Here is a 24,135-nt window from a genome sequence, read left to right as displayed (position 1 = left end):
TCGTCTACTAGGATGACAACACAGCTTAGTAAGTGCAACGCAGAAGATGACAGTTAATGAAATTAGCACAGATCACTTTTACAGAGGTCTCTCCCGTTGTACCTAACACTGCAGTCACCTCTACAGAAACAAAATTGCAGAACGTTCCCAACAGCATAAGATGGCAATAAAAGTTAATACGTTAAAGTTAATCATCGCAACAGCACAGTGTATTTACTACTTGCTACCAACGACATCGATACTTACCCATAATATACAAGTCCCTTGATTACACCCAGCATTGAATACATTGCTCTTTTAATTGTCCTGACATGAGATAAGCCAGGTGCGGATCTCGCCATTTATATTAAGAACAAATTTTTAATTTGAAAAGGAAAATTGAAAATTAAGTACAAAAAAATAATAATAAAAAAAAAAAAAAAATCGAACTTTATCTTTACTTGTAATCAACTTTTACCGACTGAACTAATTACTGTACTTGATAAAGTACAGAATGTGTTTTGCCTAATCTAAATTCTAATCACCGTGTCACTCACAACAGATTTAGTAATGCTTCACTAGCCTACTATTCACATGCAAAATACCCTAAATGGCCCAATTATGACTGGAGCTCCTGTTCCACGGTTAACCCACTGAGAACTGAAAAATTTCACAAGCCACTCACCCACTAAAACAAAGAGCCCTTGTCTTAAATTAAGTCAGTCTGGTTTTTTTTTTTTTCTAAATAGCTGAACAAAGTGGCATGCCTTCTGTTGAGCCCAGTTGGTCAAATATGACCTGTGAGAGGAAAATGAGAATATTTGGCTTCCAGTATAACCTCTGCAACTTTGCAATGTGTCGAGATTTTCTGAAACTTAATTGATAGTGATACACAATTAAGTGGGATTGTATTTAAGAGCATCACTCATGATAAACTTGATATTCTGGACCAGAGATAAAATATGTCTGTGTGTTTATGTCGGGACTAATCAATAAGAACGTGCCATGTTGTTTATCCTTTTGAAACGGATAAGTTGGAGAATAGGAAGTTGATTTTGTGGTTTTGAGTATAATAAATATTTAATTGTTATTCCTTATTTGCCTCTAACATCAAGGGTGAGTGCCAAAAAAATAATAAATCGATAAATCTGGTTACACTATGAGTTGTTGTTTTTCTAACATCATAGAATTAATTATAAGTCAAATAGAGGGAAAATAATATTTATAAGTTAATGTAAAGGGATTTTTTTAAATAAAGAAATATACTTGACCTGCACTAGGGGGCGTCAGAGGTCACATACAGCTGCAAGCCCACTGAACTTATCGTGCAGACTTTGTGCTGATGATTGTGTACCGGTTTATTTATAATTCTGGAAGTAGATAAATGATATTATACAAATAAACTGCAGACTCCTAATTAGCAGATTTTGTTAGGCAAAAATAAATCGGTACAAGATGAGATTTTAGCTTTATGTAGAGTGTTGGACGATGTCTACTCTCATACGTAAGGGTGTCCATACCTGGAACGTTCTTTGGGATCTCAGTTAGGTTCAGTGATCGGGAGCTAATGACTGGATCTGTTGGGGCATCACCAGCAAAGTCAAAGAGTGACCAGATACAGTGATCTACTATCCAGCCTGATCAATGGGAGTCATTCAGAGTTGATCGCTCGCTAGCAACTTTTTGCAGCGCTGCGATCAGGTTAAATCTTATCAAAACTGCGCATGCGTATGCACCGCAATGTGCAGGCGCGTCGTACGGGTACAAAGAGGATTGGTGCTGGGCGATGGATTTAACGAAGTATCAATTCGCACAGCCGATTGCAAGGTGATTGACAGAAAGAGGGCGTTTGTGGGTGTCAACTGACCGTTTTCTGGGAGTGTTTGGAAAAACGTAGGCGTGTCCAAGCGTTTGCAGGGCGGGTGTCTGATGTCAATTCTGGGTCCAGACAGGCTGAAGTGATCGCAGCGGCTGAGTAAGTCCAGAGCTACTCAGAAACTGCAAAGAACTTTTTAGTGCCGTCGGCGGCAAAAGTGTTCACACACTTGCAAAGCGAAAATACACTCCCCCATAGGCGGCGACTATCTGATCGCAGAGCTGCAAAAAGTTGCTAGCGAGCGATCAACTCGGAATGATTCCCAATGACTGTTCGATACCAAATGCTACCTGGGAATAAAGGCTCTTTTGCGTTCATATACGCTGAAAATTGTAACCTAAATGGCTATTAAAAATTGTAGCATGCATGGGAATGAGAACTCATCTAAAGTCTAGAAATTATTAAGCAATTTCTGCAGGTCGACATGTGAAAGTCCCGTCTCTGTCTACAAAATACATTCCCTTAGTGCGAAAAACAAGCAAAGCATTCAAAAGAACTTATTGTGTTTATTGAGTATATCAGGAGCGTGAGCTAAGGGATAATGAACATCCGGGGTCGGTATGGCCCACAGGAGTACAGGGGAAATCATTGCTGGGCCCCACTGCCTAAGGCTCCTCTAGCAGTCAGTAACTTAGTGCAGCAGAATCCACCTTTCTACAAAACTTCAAACAGGCTCTCAAGACCCACTTCTTCACCAAACCCAGCCAACTCTCCTCCTAACCCTCTTGTCTATGCTCACTGTCTACCCCGTCTGTGTCACCCCAGTCTGTTAGCCCTTCACCTTTTAGATTGTAAGCTCGCAAGAGCAGGGACTTCTTTCCTCATACGTTTTTCCGTCTTACTTACACTATCTTATACTCCATACTCCGTAACCTAATCCCTGGTTTTCCATACTTGTCCTACATTGTCTTGAACTGTAAGTGCTGTTTTCTTGTTTGCTCTTTTGATTATGTACTGTGTAATGGGCGCCATATAAATAAAGGATAATAATAAAAATAATACAGGTTGAGTATCCCATATCCAAATATTCCGAAATACGGAATATTCCGAAATACGAACTTTTTTGAGTGAGAGTGAAATAGTGAAACCTTTGTTTTTTGATGGCTCAATGTACACAACCTTTGTTTAATACACAAAGTTATTAAAAATATTGTATTAAATGACCTTTAGGCTGTGTGTATAAGGTGTATATGAAACATAAATGAACTGTGTGAATGTAGACACACTTTGTTTAATGCACAAAGTTATAAAAAATATTGTATAAAATGACCTTCAGGCTGTGTGTATAAGGTGTATATGAAACATAAATGTATTCTGTGCTTAGATTTAGGTCCCATCACCATGATATCTCATTATGGTATGCAATTATTCCAAACTACGGAAAAATCCGATATCCAAAATACTTCTGGTCCCAAGCATTTTGGATAAGGGATACTCAACCTGTAATAATAATAATGGATGAACTTAGGAGCTTGGCTTCTTTCTATAGAACCTATGCTATAATAAATTAACCTTCCTCTTCTCTCTTCTGGTTGGCCCTCTCCCAAAGTATGTTCAGCTAAAAGTAACCCAAAGATTTTTGGGGGTTGTTGCATGTAGGTTTAAAAGGTGTGTGCCACCTTACGTGACGGATATAATGTTGTCCGTTAAATTCACCCTTTAGTCGTTCAACAAGGTCACTGGTTGAGTGGACTCCAACTCTGAACGGCTAAATGGCCTTCATCATCAATCTCCAAAAACTAAAAGATTTTGGAATTTGACAACAGGAACCTATGGCATATTCAGATTGAGTTGGTTCCTGGAACCCCAGTTCCCTCTAACAGTGCACTAACAATGACGTGTTGGACCCAGCACTACAAAGTTCTGTGGCTGTTTTCGGGATCACAGGGACAGCTGCTTTTCAGGAGCCGCAATTTGCAGCAAGTCAGATGCCAAAGTATCAGGGGGCATTAATAAACCGATATTTATTTTGAATAGATGTCTAAGACCTAGTTCTTCTGTGAGGTGAGAAGCTCTCACTGCTCCTGGTGACCTGGTCTTTTCTCTCAGCACTTTCTGCACTGACTCCGCGCTGCCTGAGGAAGCGTGCTGCTGTCAGGAGAGCTGGATCCCAGGTAAGCGAGTAGCATTTCTGATCATTCACTTTTGGGTGGAATTATCCTGTAACAGGCTCCTAAATCCCACTCACTGTGATGCACAGGAGACTGACTTTTCTCTCACAAAACAACTCCTCTCCTGCTCCTGGAAATTATAGTCTGGTGTCACATATTTACCCGTGCTGTACAGAGGAAGCTGTAATCATCTGCAGCCCCGTGGCTGTCACTGCTCAGCCTGACAACTAATAAGGTAGAGATTTGGTAGTCAGCCAAGTGGTGACAAATAGGGAGGACTCACTGTAAATCGCTTCTATTTCTATAAGTTGACAATACAGAACCTGATTTAGTGCACAGAGAAACCTTTGATACTATCAGCCTGTGCTGTGTGATAGTGTAGTGATATACACTATCCAGCGGGTTTTATGGGGATTCTGCATTTAAAAATACAGATTTCTGAAGGAGGTGGTGGTGGTTGTGGTGGTGGGGGGGCAGTTTTTATCTGCCTCACTGCAGGACCATGTTCGGAGGATTTTCAGGGACCATAACAGATGGGTGATGGGGTGAAACCTTGAAAGAAATGGGTGTGGCAGTCTGTGGCCGGGTATAGTTTGTGCCTGTGAATACTGTATAATGTCGGTATGTATTAATGTGTATTATGTACTACAAGGTCAGTATAGAGGATGTGTTCTGGTAATTTGACTACTGTTTATATTTGCTCCCGTCACTCAAATGCCACAGTGGCCCCTATCCGGCCTATTGCCCGGCATTACAGATACAGCTGGCAAAAAACAATGCAGTAAAACTTAAGTACCAGATCTTCTTTCCTGTGATAGAGGGTGTAGCAGCAGCAGTAGCATCAGCTAAGCGGCCCCAGGTTACCACCGTGGCAGAGGATTTCTCACCACCTTCCAGGCAGTCAGGTTGTCAAAACAGTCCCCATGCATACTCTTCAACTGCCCCAAATGAGAATACGAAGGGTCAGGGGCAGTGCAAAGGTGTTTTACCTGGGGTTGGTAGAGGCTAGTGGCTGACATGCCCCTGCGCTGTGATCATCCCAACTGTGATATGAGCTAGTCCCTAACGTACAGATGGAGCCTCATTCATCTAGCCTTCTCTGCTGCGCCTAGGTGCACCAAGGTTTATTAGCATAAACCTTTCATCTATTGTTCTCAGCTGCAATACAATACAGAGAGAGCAATACAGCAGGGGATTAAGTCATTACAGCAGGCGATTAAGTCCGACTGCCCTGTCTCAACTAATCCGATTAAAGGGATAGATGAGCAGGGCTCCATCTGTAACGCCTAAATGGATGCACAGGTCACAGAAAAATAATAAACATCTCAATAAACTGAGAGCCTGTAACTTTGCCCTTCCAACGCACTGACCTGCTACTCCTTTCAGTCAAATTTGTATTTAGTGTTCCGCTCTCCGAACTCATCTGATCTCCCTGAGAGGCTGAGAGAACTCTGGAGTCAGACTCAGGCAACGGCTGACAACAGGGGACAATTACTTGCACTCAGCAAAATGTAAATAAAAAGACGTATCTCATGCATGTTACTGTATGTTATGTATGGTCACACAGGCTTACCCTAGGGATAGCCATGGTATGGATAATCATGGATGGTGCCATTGGCATCAATTGCATCAGTTTGCAGCAATGACAGCCATCTCTGCCAACATAATTGGCTATCCCTGCTGTGGGTGTGTCAGGCTACAGGCCAATCAGGTATGGGGGTGGGGCTTAGTTGCATGGCGGGGGGGGGGGGGGGGGAGTGTGGCTAAGCTCCTGCATTGGAAAGGAACCCCCAAAACCATCGCTGATAGGCTACCTCCGATGGAAGAGAACCATTGAATCTCTGCCATCAATGTCAACATTATCCACCATCAGCTGGCTGTTAATCATTGGAGGTCGACGGACACACTTAGGCTTCCCCTTGTCTTTTGTTTGCGAGGATCAGAAAACATTTACGCTCATTAATTAATTTATATAACAGGTATTAACGTTTATGCAATAGAAAGTAAACAAGACTCTAAGCAGGCTGCATCGCATGCTATGGGGTTGCGGGTCACGTTCCAGGTGGGAAAGTGTAATGAGCTTCACTTGGGAAATGCAGAACAAAATGTATGTCTACTTATATTAAAGAGCTTGTAAATGGAACGCTACATATTTAGTATTGTTCAGCCTACTTCTCACATCCCTAACTGCCTGCAATAAAGGGAGAGATAAAGAGATCACAAACCATCAGCCTGCAAGACTCATTCACAGCGCCATTTGGGGATTCTGTTTAGCCAAATGAGCTCGCACAGGAAGAGTAATATTAACTCTATCGCTGCCGACATGCACTGCAGAGCACTGCCGCATAATGATTTAATGACCCGACGAGACTGGGGTCTCAACCTCTCACATGAAGTATTAGACACCTGTCAATTAAAATATTAATTGTGGACCTTCGTAGTTTTAAATATGTAATTCCTTTCCACTTTAGAGCCACTGTAAAGAAAATGGGTTTCATCCTTGCTTCCAATTTCAGGTTTAGATCCTGTGTCGGTTGCTAGCGGAAAAAGTGTCTTCCCTCGATCCTAGTAACAGGTTGTGTGTCGGTTTTGTTTAATCTGTGGGATGTCTTGAAAAGGACCATCAGGACAGAATACAGTATATCACCATTACAAAATAACATTTGCCTCTTCGAACAAAATAAGCGTGATCACAGTTAATTATTACAGTCGAGCAGGGCCTTCCTACCTCTATTTCTGTCTCTTTTCACCCAGTTTTGTGTTAACATTGTTGTTCCAATTGTAAAGCGCAACAGAATTTGCTGCGCTATATAAGAAACTGTTAATTAAAAAAATAATAATAATAATAATAATAGTATAAAAAAAATCATCAATGGACCCAGAGTCAAATCTGAGATTCAAAATCTGCAGTTCATGTTTTAGGTTAACTTTTGCTGTTCCTGTTAAAAAGTGAGTTGTCTTAAAAAAAAAAGAAAAAATGTATTTGAAAAGTGAACACAGCTACGGTATGTTTGAATCAGTACTAAGATGTATCAATTAATAACTAAACATGGTTGAAGCAGTAAATTGGTCTCCAATTTATTTTTAATTTATATTCATTTGGAATTGCAGGGAAATGTCACATTTTTTAACCAGCCTGAGATTTGTCTCGAACATCTCTAATAAGCACTTTTGATTAAGGGGGGAAAAAAGGCCTTGGATTCGTGTATGGGTACTCAACAAGAGGTCTTCCAGCTGTTGTGGGACTACTCATCCCAGAATGCCCTGCCTCAGGTTAAGCATGCCCTGACAGCACATGCTGTGATGTGTAGTTCCACATCAGCTCAAGGACCCTATGTTGAATACCCCTGCGGTACACTATATCCCGCTACCTATTACAATTATTCAGTCCTTTTATTAACATAGGAAAATAATGCACACTAATACCAGAGACTTGATACAAGAATGGCCATACCCAACAGTGTTATGAGTTTTTGGTGTCCCTAGGGCTTCTGTTGATGTGCTTGGAATGACACATTACCTACCTCCAAAACTGTGCCCATGTCATATTAATTAAGCCAATCTGTGATCAACAAAAAGCACACCCTCAATTTACACGAAGCCGCACCTCAACGAGCTCAACCACACCAACTTTCTGGCCAACATCATACCCTCCCTGTGAAGCCTCAATAGCTTCCCAGTATGCACTGGCCCTTTCAATATCTGCAAATTGTAAATGCCAGGCTGAGATTAGGACAAAAAGGGGGCATAACTTCATACAGCTCACAGGAAGGAGACTGTCATTGTACATCACATCATAAGGGTTAATGTCACAAGGGTTGGTGACTTGGTTCATTGTTGGCAGTGCAGCCAGGAAAAACATGAGCTCAACCTAGCTCCTGGAAAAGGTCTATGAGAAATGGGTATTGTAGTTTGGCGCTCAGCTTCAATAATGCAGATAGCCTGAGGAAGTGGACAGAAGTCATGAAACGCGTAGATAAAGACAAGGGAAGTTCATTTTTATTTTTAACGAGATATTCTCCTACTCTTTCTTTTTTTTTTTTTGTCTTTGTCATTGCTTTGATACTGCTTATATTTTAAGTCTGATATTGGTTTGGCTTTATGAACTCCATACTTGTTTTAATAATGTCCTAATAAGCCCAAACTCTACCGGAGGAACAACCCCACAAGGGCATACTGAAATAACCACCTTGCCACAACACATGCTATGCAGTAACATAAGTTATGCATCGAATCCCCAGAAGCAAAGCAAAGATTCATTCACAGCGTCAAAAGCATTAGCCGCCATTAATAATCCAAGCTCTAGCAGTAAGAGACGGACAAGCTGGTAGCCTGTAAATAAGTTTATACTTATTCTTTTACTCTTTTAGGGTTCATTAATGTCTATGAAGAAATATATATATATATATATATATATTGTTCTAGTGGTAAATCGGTTGCGCCTTCAGTGTTTGTATGTAAATTGTTGCAAATCCTTGAGTGATAGTTAAAATGTGCGTACCAGACATACGTAGAACATTCGCCTTGTTTGAGGTATCTTTGCATCTGGATAATCCTTACTCGTACTGATTCTCCATTCCCATCCGTCCAAGCGTTGGTGTGGAGTTTGTACGTATATGCAAAAAATGTGTGTCAGAATGCTACTCTTAAACAAAGTGACTTGGTGCTATATTTCGTGCAACTTTAACAGTAAAGTGAATATGTGCAAAGAAAAGTGCTGTACGTGCTTGTTATATATATATATGAATAAAAATATGAATAAATACGAATAAATATTTTATTTTACTGGCAGTGTGCAAATTCCCTTAGGTAATGTGCTTATATACCACTTATTGAGGGTGCAACACCATATGGCTCAGTAGTCAAAAGGAGCACTTACATCTAGAGTTGAAATGATTTAATAGGATGCTGCCATCATTCCATCATCAGACTTATGGACCTTAAAAAAAGGGTTCCCATGTGGGATGGAAAAAAGCCTCTGATAGTGTAGTATTATTTAAAAAACATTTAATAATACATAAAACGACAAAACATACAGATGGACTCGTACAATTTTAAAAATGCATATAAGCTTATCTGTTAATTCCTCAGATAGGAGCGGAGTGCCGGTATATGCCCAACGCGTTTCGTCCCTTAGTTCATATCTGGGACTTCCTCAGGGGTCAATGGTGGTCTGCTCTGCATCCCCACACCTTATATTTGCCAGGAATCAAGTTTTGTAGTTCCAATACCCGGCAGCAATAGCCACGCGAGATTTACTAATCCCGCGCATGCGCAGTAGCGCTACGCGCGCGGACAACCAGCGCAATCCAGTTTTGATTATGTAACTTGATTCCTGGCAAATATAAGGTGTGGGGATGCAGAGCAGACCACCATTGACCCCTGAGGAAGTCCCAGATATGAACTAAGGGACGAAACGCGTTGGGCATATACCGGCACTCCGCTCCTATCTGAGGAATTAACAGATAAGCTTATATGCATTTTTAAAATTGTACGAGTCCATCTGTATGTTTTGTCGTTTTATGTATTATTAAATGTTTTTTAAATAATACTACACTATCAGAGGCTTTTTTTCCATCCCACATGGGAACCCTTTTTTTAAGGTCCATAAGTCTGATGATGGAATGATGGCAGCATCCTATTAAATCATTTCAACTCTAGATGTAAGTGCTCCTTTTGACTACTGAGCCATATGGTGTTGCACCCTCAATAAGTGGTATATAAGCACATTACCTAAGGGAATTTGCACACTGCCAGTAAAATAAAATATTTATTCGTATTTATTCATATTTTTATTCATATATATATATATAACAAGCACGTACAGCACTTTTCTTTGCACATATTCACTTTACTGTTAAAGTTGCACGAAATATAGCACCAAGTCACTTTGTTTAAGAGTAGCATTCTGACACACATTTTTTGCATATACGTACAAACTCCACACCAACGCTTGGACGGATGGGAATGGAGAATCAGTACGAGTAAGGATTATCCAGATGCAAAGATACCTCAAACAAGGCGAATGTTCTACGTATGTCTGGTACGCACATTTTAACTATCACTCAAGGATTTGCAACAATTTACATACAAACACTGAAGGCGCAACCGATTTACCACTAGAACAATTTTGAAATCTGAGTTCCTTTGGGAATTGGACATTTTGAAATCTGGTTGCGACACCATTAACCTTGGGAGTGTTTTTATTAATTTTAAACTAATTTTAAAATAATTTTGTTTTGCACTAACTCATGCGTAATTTATGATCTCCCATTTTAGGGATATCTGGTTATAGAATATTCAGGTTGTAGCGCTATCTGCACCTTTTGTACACAATATATATATATATATATATATATATATATATATATATTAATATAAAAAAAATGTATGTGCGTTTTGATTAATTATAAAAAAATAATGGGCCTAATTAACAGATATGTGCAAACCTGATGGTTTACATACATCTCCCATGGTGTGAGATCTGCACATTGGCAGATGCGAGATCGCACACAGTGTCCCATGGTTGTCATGCTGCAGCCATCTGGGAGAATCATAGCCCCATTTCTGAGGAAAGCCGAGGCTAGTATCGGCATCCTCCGACGCAGATTCACTGGCCCTGGCACCATGAATACACCGGCCATCCTGACTAACCTGAGGGTTACTCAGATGGCCAATGAAGCAGTGGGTCACAAAAGCCGGGTTGGGCGTGTCTGTGTACTCAAGATGCCTCCTATTGCTTTTACATATGTCAGCACAGCTGCCGCATACTAAGATGGAGCAGCTGTGCAACACTTTTTCCGTCATCATGTGATCAAATGACGAAAGGGGCGTACCCCACTCATTAAATCAATCACAGCTCAAAATATAGAACGTAACACACTCACCCAGTATATATTTGATTCGTTATTTGATCACATGGTGTTGGTTGGGGTGTTAAACTTATATAAGAAGTTACTACAGGTGTATGGTTTTCTTTTCCTTTTCGTGACTGTACATTACTCAGGAAACGAAAACCCTGGGAAGAACTTGGAATCCATTCCTGAAAACACATTTGGATCCCTGATATCAAACAGGATACGCTTTCAGTGGATATTTTATTTGTATATAACCTATACGATCTAGGGCCTTTGAACTTCACCTATCTTTTTTATAGTATTACTATGTTTCCTATTTCTGGGGCAGGTTTTGGTGCTGATGGGGCTGCTGGTTATACCGTATTTGTGTCTAGATCCTCTTCTTCATTTTTACAGCTGTGCAATGCGGTCTACCTCTGAATCTGCCGCGCTAATGGAGGGCATTTATACACTTGTGCTGTTGCAATAAAACAAAATCACTGCAGTAATAATGGCGAACTTTATATTTGCCCCAATTAGCTCAAAGCAAGATATATCTGTTACTTCGGTACGACTAAACAATTGCTGTGAACCTAGCCTTAACGAATGCCCCGCAATATAGCTAATATAAACATATTTTTCTAACAAATTGTCAGAATTGTCTGAATGAATTATAGTACTTGAATTATACAGAATTGTAAACCGAATTTAAAAAAAATAATATCTTTGCAAAATATTTCCTTTAATAACGGTTGAAGGTATATAGTTCATGCTTGCAGTAAGTCCCACCATAAATTATATGGGGAACGATACTAAACATGAACATTAACTTGGCTTACAACGATGATAATAATAGTTATCGCTTGGATTATATAATGTTTCTAGGCTTAATATGTTCCAGTCCACTGCACTCTTTTAAAAACACTGTTTTAGACGAGCTGACAAGCACAGATAAAATACACACAAATAACGTATGTATCCTGCAAATTCTAATTGATAAGGGCAGATACAACATTAGTAAAATGCACAAGTGAAGCTCTCTGACATTTGACTTTAATATCTTTGTAATAATTTAAACAGGAATCAAGTAAACATGTGCATTTGCAGATCTCTTTAATTATCCGGGTAATTATTCCTATTGCTTATAATAAACCAAAGTGCACCTGTTTTGTGAAATCCTATTTTTATGTGCTTTTGGCTGCAGTGCCATAAGAAATGTGTCTTTGAATGATGAACGCAGGTTCCATATTTAATTATTCTTATTACGGAGTAAATAGGAGACTGACACAAAGCAGGGAGCAGCTACGGAGGTTGAACTAGTGTATACGGTGTTTCCAGTAGCGGATCTTGCCACGGGCAAGCAGGACTTTTGCCCGGGGCGCCGCCTTCCGGAGGGCGCAGGGCGCCATCCGGAGGGCGCCGCACCAGGGCAAGATCCGCTGCTGCTGTGTGCCCCCTGCTGCCCGCTGCCCCCCCGCTGCCGCTGGGAAGGGAAACTAGACACCCCGGGGCGCCGCCTTCCAGAGGGCGCCGCACCAGGGCAAGATCTGCTGCTGCTGTGTGCCCCCTGCTGCCCCTGGGAAGGGAAACTAGACGCGTACGCGTCTAGTTTCCCTTTGTGGAGAGGTCCTTTACTGTGCGGTGCGCGATGACGTCATCGCGCACCGCACATCATTTCAGTCTGTACAGGGGGCGTAAATGACCACGCCCCCTGTATGAAGCCACGCCCCCTAATGCCGCCCGGGGCGCCAGAAGCCCCGGAACCGGCCCTGGGTGTTTCAACCTAGTAGATTGGTGCCTTTCAGCGTGGGATCCCTGGTGCGACAACGCTGGAAATAGCAAAACTGCAAAACTTATTACAGCCAGGGTAAAACGGAAATTTAGAGATCTATTTATTAACATTATCTTTACTAAAATAATGTGAAAAAGGGTATTTTCACACCCTTTTCACATTATTTTAGTATCACCTTAATGTATTAAAGGGCATTTGCAGCAATTTGATAAAAACTGCTCCAAACCCTTTAATTCACTTTTTTTTAGTAAGCCACATATTCCCCATACTTATAATGGGAAATGCGATCTGACCAGATTTACTAAAAAAAAAAATGAGAAAAAATACAGCAGTGTGCCCTGTGATAATCTCACCAGCCAGGGCAGCACTGCGATAGGGTGGCATTTGCCCAGCTTTCTCTGCCCCGGCAGAGAAAGCTGAGCGGGGACCCGGCAGAGTGATCAGCTCTGTGTGTCCGATGGACTCACACGGTGATCAAAATGTTAAAAAAAAATAACATACTCACCTGTCCGGAGAGCCGGTGTCCGCTGCTCCGGTGAGCGCTGCCGGGCGCCGAGTCCCCCATATGCTGCAATGTGACCCCGGTACAGTAAGTGGCACTGCAAAGCACTTTACCGGTCCGGGGGTCACTGCAGCACACAGGATATGGCGCCCGGCAGCCCAGAAGGTGCAGCGCGGACCAGCTCCCGGGACAGGTGAGTATACTATCCTGCGGGGGGGATAATCAGCTATCGCAGTGCGAGTTTGGGATATTTTATCACATGACATCCGCATCCAAGATGCGGATGGTGATAAACAGGCCCCATAAAATCTAAATTTGTTGTTGGCTTTCATGTGCCATTCTCAGAAACATTGGTAAATTAGACATTTTCCCAGTCCCCAAAGAATGCAATAGGAGCTGACTACAGAGGGACAGGCGCAGATTTCTCCGATATTGCTGCAGATGATAAATGGAGAGAGTATTGACTGCATAGGAGAGGAAAGAGTTAAACATCTGGGGAGGGGTGGACCTAGCTGTGAGGAAAGTACAGCCTTCTTTAGGGGGAGGGTTTGCTATATATAGGGAAGGAGAGGCCATCTTAAGCCTCTTGGTGATTTGCTTTGGGGTAAGTGCTGCTTTGCAGAATCCCCCCATTTTCTTTTTCGGATTTATACATTTCAATGTTTTGTCAGCTAGTCATGGGCAAAGTGATTCACTGAACTGAGTTGAGACACATGACTCAGTTCAGTGAAGTGTCTCGAGTCAGTGTCTCGGCACATGAGTCATGACTCATCTGTAGTGGAATGTGTTGCAGAGACTGCACATGAATCAGTGAGTTGCCAGTGCTGGCAGATCAGTGCTGGACTCATGGAGTTATTCAGCTGCAGTGATTGTACAGTGTATCTGGGGGAGGCAGCTGCTTATGCCCTGATTGTTAATAATATGTTAACATAGATTTACTGTTATGTTGATATATTATTAATAACCACTTATTGCATACTAGTTATAGAATATGACATTACTTTTGGCTGAGGAGAGAAAGCTGAACAGCCATGAAACACATCATTTATTCTGTAACTAAACCAAATAAAAACGTTTTTTTTTTTTTTATCTTGCATACTTTGCTGATTGGCCTTGGATTTATTATATTATCCACTATCTAGCCTCCAGGGAGTTTGCCACCCACAATCACACTGAGCAGGATCAGTGAGCACTGAGCCGAGAGCCCTGTACCACAGGGGCTCCACCTCCTGCTGCATGAATCAGATTCATTCACTGAGTCACTGAGTCTACACAGTGTACAACTGTCTCCCTCACTGGCAGACTCAGGATGAATCATGATTCATGACATGGATCAGGCACAGCAGCAGAGCACTCACTGACTGGTGAGTCGTGACTGCTCCCTCCCCCCTCCCACTGGGTGTCACCTGGTATAGCCTCTGGCCAATCACAGCTAAAGACAGCAGAACACACTGACTGAAGGACACAGGACACAGAGTTTCCTCCCTCTGTCTGAGAGAAGCTGCTGCTGCTGCTGTCTCGACTCATGAAACAGTGAGTGACTCGAGTCATTCACACTTCCTGATGATTCCAGTCACTGTGTTGAGACAGAGAGTCAGTAGACATCTCTATTGTCAGCTCCCTGCATTTAGGTCACACATCAGTGCTCTGGCTGCCACTCGCCCACGTTACCGCTCATCGGGCGGTGGGGGCTGGTTCCGGGGGCGAGCTGGCTGGCCCTGGGGACGGCGTCCCGTCTCCTAGGGCCTCCTCGAGGGATCTGGCGGAAGCCGGGCCGGATGTGACTGGCGGGAGCGGCCGACGAGGAGGATCAGAGAGGGAGTCAGGCCGCCCGGAGGTGGGCGGGCAGCAGCCCTTGCCTCCGGGCATGGCCGGGGAAGCCCCAGTGCCGGGTGCCCGCGGGAGCGCGCCGCGCCAGGCGCTCATCCAGGGACCGGAGACTGAGTTCGATGCCCAGCTCTTCCCCCTTGCCGGGGCCGGCTAGTGGTTCCAGGCGGGGGGAGGGCACTGGGCGGGGGACGGTGGCCAGCCGAGCGAGGCCTGTCGCAGGGCCTCGCACGGCGTCATCCCCAAACGCTTCGGCTGAGAGAGCACGGACCGGAAGCGGTGGGACGCCCACGCGCGGCTCCGGCGGCGCCGCTCGCGCACGTGTGCGCGCAGCGGCGCCGCTTTCCTCCTTGTCTCCTCAGCCCTCTCCCCCGCAGCCGGAACACGGTGTGGAGCGGGGAGGGAGGGGGAGAGGCAGTGATCAACCAGGTTAAGCTAATGGAGCTCTTAATGCAGGAGCCCAGACAAGAGGCCTTGTGGTGACAGAGAGCAGTGGGGCGCGCGCCCGAGGTGCGCGCGCGCCCACGCTCACCTCTGGTGCCGCTAGCCGCGCACGTGTGTGCGCAGCAGCGCCGCCGGCCCTGCTGTCTCCCCTGCTATCTCCCAGGCAGCCTGAGTCCGGCGGGAGCCGGGGGGAGAGGGGAGACAGGGCAATTATGATCACTGGCAGGGCAGTGCGATACCAAGGAGAAGGGGTGCGGCAGCAAGAGGTCACCGGGTGCGCGAGCCCGTGTCCACTGAAAGCGGAGCAGTGCGCGCGCGCTCTGCTGCGCCGCGGGGTTCCCGGTCTTTTCAGATCACTCCCCCAGGGCCGGAATCTAGCGGCCTGCGGGGGAGGGGGGACAGGGAATGGGTTAGTGGCCGCGGGGCTGCTGCACGCGCCGCAGGAGCTCGCGGCGGTCCCACCCCCCCCCCCCCCCCTGCGGCATCAGATAGTTCCGATACACGGGAAGAGGGGACAAATTCGGAGGCGAGGGCAGTGCGGGCGTCGACAGCGGTGCCTCCGCTTTCCCGCAAGGGCAGCGTGCGTCGGATGCCCGGCACACGCATGTCGGGCGGCGAGTGCGTGGTCGCACGCGGGCCCCGGCGAAGGACCCAGGACCGCGTTTTGGGGCAGTCACGACCCCTCCGGAGCGCTGGCTCGGCCCTGGCCACAGCGGTGAAGGTGTTAGGGCCGCTAGCTGCAGCTGCCTCCCCTAGAACGGCTGTTCGTTCCGGCGGGCTGCGGGCTATGGCGGCGCAGCGGGTGGCACGCGCCTGCCGTGAGCTCGGGACGGTCGCCGCAGAATTACAACAGGGTCCAGGGCAGGACGCGGGGGAGCTCACGGCCGCAACGCCCCCAGCACTGAGGCCGCGGCATGTGCCGCGAGTGCTGGAGGGGTCCTCCGCTTCTTCCTCTTTTTCAAGGGAGCTCGGGGATGAGGCGATGGCAGATTTCGAGGAGGAAGGCAACGATTTGGACGCGCCGGAAGATTCCATGTCGGGGCAGTCGGCGGCATCAGGTAAGGTGGTGCAGTCGGTATTCGGGTTCCTCCACGAGCTCTAGTTCGCGTAGTTCTTCCTCTTCCACATCTTCAATGTAGTCACAGGCGTCCGAAGTCAGTAGCACAACTAGGGCAAAGAAGCGGGCATAAATTCGCCAAGAGGGCAGCGGAACAGGCGCAAGCGGCTTAGCGAGGAAGCGCGTAGGGCCAAGAAGCTCGCAATTTGCCCGGTGTCGTGCGATTCGTCTATACTGCTGTACTGCGGGGGCTGCGAGATAGCTGCCGCAAGAAGATTTGGAGGGGGGACTTCGTGGACGTGTTCGTATTGACGAAGGTCGCGAAGAAAGAGTATAAGGTGGCGGCGCAAAGAAGGGCATCGGGGCTGAGGCATTCCGTACCTTCGATAATTGCCTGGCCGGGTTCTGGGTCTTCGCGGCATCTTACCTGGAGGACAGGCCGGCAGAGCACACGAATATAATTAGGTACCTGCATCTCGTACATGACATGCAGCGCACGTCTTCGGGATCGGAGTGGCGCAGGTACGATCAGGAATTCAGGGAACAACAGGAAGGTTTGCAGGTCATGGACTTCGGGTTCAAGGACGTTGAGGTTGGGCTCAAGGTCACCCGGGCTTCGCTACAGGCGGAGGAGCCCCGGAAGCCGGGGGCGGACGGGCACCACGCAGGTTCGTCCTCCCAGTGGTTCGGCGCGGACGGCGGATTGGCCAAGTCAGGTAGGTCGGCAGTCCGCGCAGGGGGGCGTGCCACCACAAAAGGAAAATGTTTCACGTTTAACAACGCGGCGTGTTCCTTCGGGGGATGACTTGGTCATCTCTCCAGTGGGGGTGGTTCCTAAGAAGGCTCCAGGCGCCTTCCGGCTCATTTGAGTTCGCTTTTAGGTGTGTACTGCCGGAAGCTGTGAAGGGCGACTGCGGGGTGTGCCAGAACGCACCATTTCGTGCGTTTGTCCTCAGAGATTAAGAGGGATTTGGCAATATGGGCCTCGTTCCTCGAGGACTTCAACGGGGTGTGTATATGGCAGGCCCCAATGGCGGACAGCGCTAGGTTGCAGCTGTTCACCGACGCAGCGGGCGCCTCTGGATTCGGTTGCCATCTGGAGGGATCTTGGTGCGCGGCCTCGTGGCCGGCAGAATGGCATCGCGGGGGTTTCACGAAGGACCTTTTGCTTCTGGAGTTTTTCCCATTATGGTGGCGTTGGAGGTCTGGGGCGATCGGCTGGCTAATCACAGCATTTTGTTTAGATGCGATTATCTGGGCGTGGTGCATGCGATTAATAACCAGAGGGCAAAGTCGTTGGTGGTTATGCGGGTGCTAGGGCAATTGCTTTTGACATGCTTGCGTAGGAACCTGTGGTTCCGCGCGCAACATGTGCCCGGTTTGGAGAATGGGATTGTCGACGCTTTGTCGCGAGGACAGTGGGAGAGGTGTTGGTTGTTGGCACCTGAGGCCAACGAGCAAGGTTTTCATTGTCCCGGTTAGGTTTGGCACATGATCGGGCCGGACTGGAGGGTCTAGCGTTGCGGTCAGTAGCGCCAGCCACGCTCAAGGCTTACGAACAAGCTTGGAGTGAATGGGAGGAGTTTGTCCAAGGGCGTCAGCATCAAGGTAAGAGTAGGCATCGGCTGATGCTTTCTTTTATGTGGCAGCTTTACGTCTCCGGTAGGTCACGAGCAGTGGTATCGCGGTATTTGGCAGGCATCTCAATTTTCTGCAAGCTGCGAGGCGTCCCTGACGTAACGAAAAGCGAGGTTCTGCGGAAGGCAATGAAAGGGTGGGCGCGAGTTGCGCCGTCGCCACCGGATAGGAGGCGGCCCATCGATGCGGCTTTGTTGCCAGCCGTCATCGAGGCGGTAGGGCGAGTCGCGTCGTCCAGGTTTGAGACGCTTTTGTTTAGTTTGGCGTTCTCAATGGCTTACCACGGGGCCTTTCGAGTTTCTGAGTTGGTAGTGCCTTCCAAGAGAGCAGATTCGCGCATGCTGGTGGGGGACGTGGTAGTGGGTGAGAGGTCCTTGCTGTGCAGGTTGCGACGCTCCAAGACGGATCAAGTGGGGAGAGGGCGCTGGGTTACAATGGTTCCAGCGCTAGAGGAGAGCGTTTGCCCAGTTGGCTGGCAAGGCAATATGTGGTGGTGCGACCCGTTAAGGAGGGGTCTTGGCTGTTGCATTATGATGGGCTGCCAGTCACGAAATACCAGTTTCGTTGGATGCTGAGTCGTTGTTTGGCGGGCTTGGGCCTCCCACCCACTGCTTTCGGTACCCATTCCTTTCGCATAGGCGCAGCGACGTCGGCTGCTGCGGCGGGTTGCTCCAGAACTGAAATCCAAGCGGTGGGGCGATGGAAGTCGTCAAGTTACAGACGATATATTCGCCCCGTCACATGAGAGGTCGGTTTGCGCTTGGGGCTTTGTTTAAATGGCAATGTATTACGTTGTTCCAGTTCTGTGATTTTATGGTGTTGTGCGTCTGTTGGTGTTCCCCCTTTTTTATCCTACTCAGGGATTAGCTACTCGCCGTTGCTGGCATGAGTCGGCAGCGGGGGTCTGGAGTTATTTGCGATTTTTTGCCTGACTTGACGGACTGAATTCTAATCTATAATTCGGCTAATTTGGTCTAATCAGAGTCCCTCAGCAGGTCTTTACGTTTCACCTCCAGCTGAGTTATTACATGTGTTTCCCATTTTATACCCCCCCCCCTTTTTTTATTTCGTTTGTTTTATTTGATCCTTCCCCTTTGTGTCTTTAATTGCGCTTTAAATTGGCAACGGAACATGGTGCAGTCGGCTAGGCCGTGACTGCTGCAATGGCGAGATCTAAAGTTTTCTTTTTTGGCAGATCCTTCAGTATAAACAATTAATAAGCCTCTTAGTAATCAATTCTACCCCTCTTTTTCCCTTCAGGATGGTTCGGAGACTATTTGCCCATTTGGGTGGTTGGCCACTCTTACATTTACTGGGCGGCCAGGTTTGTGGCCTCGGAAGGGTCTCAGGCATTGCTAGGAACACAGGGTGTCAGATGGCTTGGCTGGCGAGGAATGATGTGGGGTGAGCTGAGGAGTAGGTTAGTGAGTCAGGCCAGCAAGCATGGAGTCCCTAGGGTTTTGGTTGTCCATCTAGGTGGCAACGACCTGGGGAAGAGGACATCCTTGGATCTGCGGTGGGCCATGATACAGGATCTGGCAAGTGTGACCGCGGCATGGACCAATTGTGTGTTGGTTTTTTCCATGATGGTGCCAAGATTGTGTTGGAGGGGTGTGGCGGATGGTCGCCAGATTGATGAGGCCTGGAAAAAGGTGAACGGAGCGGTGGCAAAGTGGGTGCTGTCCCACGGTGGGAGGGTGGTTCGCCACCCGAGGATACGGTTCAGAGACAGCCACCTTTTCCGGCGCGATGGAGTACATCTATCCAATGAGGGGATGATGTTTTTTCTGGAGGATCTAGGTTTCGCTTTGCAGGAGTTAGGGTAGGTTTATGGTGGCGGTGCGAAAGACTTTGGGGATGAGTCTTTCGCTGTTGGCGGAAAAGAACGGCAGTTTTGTATTGTAGGGAAAACTGTAGTGTTTTTACAGTTTGTTGTGGTTTAGGTGCACTCACCTCCATCGACTTATGGCCGCTTGACCACCCGTCCGGGAAGGCAGCGGCAGGGCACCCAGGAGCGGTGGGTAGTCACTGTGGGGGTTGAGTTGTCACCTATTACCGGTTTATAGTAAGTTTTAGTAAATTTATAGGGTTAGTTATTTAAAGTTAATTCAGATTAATTGAGCCGTTCTTTTGGGCCGCCACCATATGCCAGCTGGAGCGGCATATTAAATTAATTTCTTTATTACAGGTTTCCTAATGGATAGGGACAAATAAATAGCTAGCAATTTTCTGCCAAAATTCAAGTCTCAGTGTCGTTATTTCTGGTTCTAGGTTATGAATGCTTTACTTTCAAAGAAAGGGGTCCACCAAATATCACTAAGATGTTTAGTGACTGTTTTCAGAAGATTGACCACAATTACTCCATTAAGGGGCAAAGACCAGATAATTATATTTTCTTATTGCTGCTGTCCATGGTATTAAGTAATTCAGATTCACAGAGTTGTACTGATATACACATGCAGATGTTATTGGTAAATAGGCCCATAATAGTCATTTGTCTAACAAAAATATAAAGTATACTTTATTATAAGTAGTGGTGAAAATGTCATGAACCACAATTTGAATGGATATTGGGGGTATTTCAGACTTGATCGCTAGGCTGCGTTTTCATACGGTGGGTGATCAGGTCCAAACTGCGCATGCGTATGCACCACAAGGCACAGGCGCATTGCACGGGTACAAAGCGGATCGCCGCTCAGCGATGGGTTTGTGCGACGGATCCGTTCACACGGGCGATCACAAGGAGATTGACAGTCAGAAGGCGTTTGTGGGTGGCAACTGACCGTTTTCTGGAAAAATGCAGACGTGTCCATGCATTTGCAGAGAGGGTTCCTGACGTCAATTCCGGTACCGGACAGGCTGATGTGATCGCGGCGGCTCAGAAAGTCCTGGGCTGCGCAGAGACTGCACAAGATCAGTTCGTACAGCTCTGCTACACATGCGATCGCACACTTGCACAGCTAAAATACCCTCCCCCATGTGCAGTGACTATCTGATCGCAGCAGTGCAAAAATCGCTGGCTAGCGATCAGGTCTGATTTAGGACCACTGTCCATTGCTGCTCTTGTAAATGATATTTTTACAGATGCGTCATCATACAACTTTGATCTAGGAATGCCAAATAACCTCTCGAGACCCACCAGGTTTCTTGTGACTTAGCAGCAGCAAGCGTCCATTTTTGTTAATATTTAAGTCCTATATACATCACTAAAATGACAATCAGTGACAAAACTACATTGCTAGCATACAATGACCACTGGGGCTTGTGGTATTTGTAGTCGCACATCTGCGCAAAAAGGTTTTGATACGAGAGCGGCCGCAGTTATTCCTCTCACCACGTTCAGCTGTGGTTCATCTGCAACCTTGTACATAGGCTGCACCAAGTCCTTTACGGCAATCTCCTGCGACTGGAGGTATCTGCTGCAATATCTTCTGCTGTCCGTCTGCCGGCTCCCGCAGCAGCTGACCCCATAGTTAACTGTGGGGATGGTATTTCACAAGATACGCAAAGAAAAGCTTTCTAGATCTTGCCTGCATGGGATAAGGCCTTCTTTAGATGGCGTCAGCCCATTACTTGTAATGGGACTGCCCTGCTGGGAAGGGATCTTTCAATCCCTCTCCAGTGGACAACTGGAGGTCTCACAGAGCACTCCTGAATTTTTGCCGCACTGTGCATGCACAGTCGTGAATGGGTCCATAGGTTGTAATCACTTCTTTCTGGTGGCCAAGACAGGCTATTATCGGAATTTTTCTCACTGCGATAATAATTGGTACATCCTGGCGAAAAACCAAAAATCCTTATTGCCTCAATAGGATCGGTATGAAATACCTACAATCAAAATACCGACGGTCGAAATCCCGACAGCAATTGACCGACGGTCAAAATCCCGTCATGGACAAAATACTGACATTTAAAATACCGACAAGGTCAAAATACCGCCATGCAAAATGTCGACAGGTGAAAATGCCGACATGAGTTTCATATTGTGTTTTTGGTGTGTATGTCGACATGGACACCATATAAGTGTACCGCGGCCCCTCGCATGGCTCGCTGCGCTCGGCACACTATTATATATATTCACCCTCCAGGTCCACTGGCATTGTAAACTATTAACTAGTCGGTTTCAATGAAAAATAATCATGCAAAACTCACGTCGGCATTTTGACCTGTACACATTTTACATGTCGGTATTTTGACCTTGTCGGGATTTCAAATGTCGGTATTTTGACCATGTCGGTATTTTGACCTTGTCGGGATTTTGACCGTCGGTCAATTGCTGTAGGTATTTTGACCGTCTGGATTTTGATTGTCGGTAAATTGACTGCATCCCGCCTCAATACAGTATGAGGCGAAAATGATTCTTAATAATTACGGGGCAGACTGCATATTTATTAAATATACTCCTTAGACTAGTCCTTTGGCATCTGACGTTGTAAGTCATGATACTTGTTTTCCAAACTTCCGATTGCCATAGATGTATCAAGAGATATAAATGACTGCATATATGAGTACATTATCTCCTATAGCAAAGCAGCCAATAAGCACAAAAAAAAAAATACTTTGCTGGTGGAATTTTAATGTTGCAGCTTTTACACTTTGTAGTCATGTTATTAGAACCTAAAGCCTACGTGTGTGGGATTATAAACCTGCTCAGCAGTGTACAGGTCAAACAATCTGCATCACTCCCTGCAGGGGCAAACGCAGACTCACACATGAAAACCAGAACAGTTCATAATGTTCTTAATTCAAACTTCCACTTGTGTCAGCAGCTTCCCAATCTGCAAACACTTCAATGAATATTGTGCTGAATGGATAACAGGAAAAGTGTCAGGCAGAGTCCGGAGCGCCATGTAACACAGTGTTTGAGGTTAAATAGAGGCAAAGCCCAGTGCCGAAAGTTGTGCAGCTCAACAAGGTAAAAAGCAGCCGAGTTATGTTCTAAAGTAGTACTGAGTATGCAGAACGGGATGTAGTTATGCGGCGGTCACTATACCGGCGCCAGGTTACCGAGCAATTGAAAGTCCGACACTCAGGCAGCCGACTAACAGGGACTATTCCCACTCGTGGGTGTCCACAACACCAATAGAGTGGGAATAGAACCTCCGGAGAGGGCAGCGAGCCACCCAGCCTACAAGGGGCTTCAATGCCCTCCCCCAACAGCCGGCAATCTAAACCTCGGGATCCCGGCGTTGGTATGGTGGCCGGCGGGAACCAAAACCCAACCCTGCAGAACTACTGTAGTAGAGTCTAGGACTGTCAATGTGTAGGGTAGGAGACAGCACCAGTCAGGAGATGCCGGTCTTCAAAAAGGGGGAAAGCTGTAAGTGAAAGTATAGTAATTAAAACAGATAATTGGCAAGTGCCGCCAACAGCGCCCCCTACCCTGTAGCGCTATGTGCAGTGCCCCCTCCGCGCACACCTAGTTACGGCCCTGCCTTTACTTCTCTAACACTCCCTTCCCCCAGCCTAATCCTAACCCTCCCCGGTGGTGCCTAAACCTAAACCCCCCTTCCTGCAGCCTAACCCTCCCTTCTGCATAGCCTAAACCTAACTACTGACCCCCCAAATCTTCCCAACCCCTGCGCCTAAAATCTGGGGGGCACCAATATATTTACATTTGGGACGTTGGCGGTTGGGTTTCCGGCGTCTGTATTCCAAGTTTTGTTGGCGTTCTGGTGCTGGGATTTTGCCCGTGTTTTGGGAATCCGGTGTTGGGATTTCGGCATCTCGACCGCCAGCATCCTGACCACATCAACCGTAGCAGTAATTCAAAGGACACAACTAGTCCAGGGACCTATCTCCATCCTTTTCTGCCGATCCAGAGCCGGATTAAGGGGATGGAGGGAGGGGGGAGGGGGGAGGGGGGGGGAAGGCAGGCCTTGATTACAGCTGAGAAGAGGAAGGTGGAGTCAAAACAGGGAGTGGAGCTAAACCTCCAACAGCTAAGTTGGGCCAGAGCAGGGGTACACTATATTGTCTATCTATCTAGATACGTGCTGAAAGTTTGCAAACAAGAAACTGTTCCTCGCATCCCAGATGTTGCTCTTCAGGGCCCACCAGTCTTAAGTGCCCC

General features: G+C 46.4%; 1 protein-coding gene across 10 annotated transcripts in view; it reads right to left on the bottom strand.

The window, feature by feature from the left end:
• Nucleotides 1-24,135, bottom strand: part of TCF4 (transcription factor 4) — a 611,629-nt gene that overhangs the window by 196,871 nt on the left and 390,623 nt on the right. The gene's annotated exons all lie outside the window — the stretch shown is intronic.

This window comes from Pseudophryne corroboree, chromosome 1, assembly GCF_028390025.1.
Source record: "Pseudophryne corroboree isolate aPseCor3 chromosome 1, aPseCor3.hap2, whole genome shotgun sequence".
Classification (NCBI taxonomy): domain Eukaryota; kingdom Metazoa; phylum Chordata; class Amphibia; order Anura; family Myobatrachidae; genus Pseudophryne; species Pseudophryne corroboree.
This window is presented reverse-complemented; position numbering and strand designations above follow the sequence as displayed.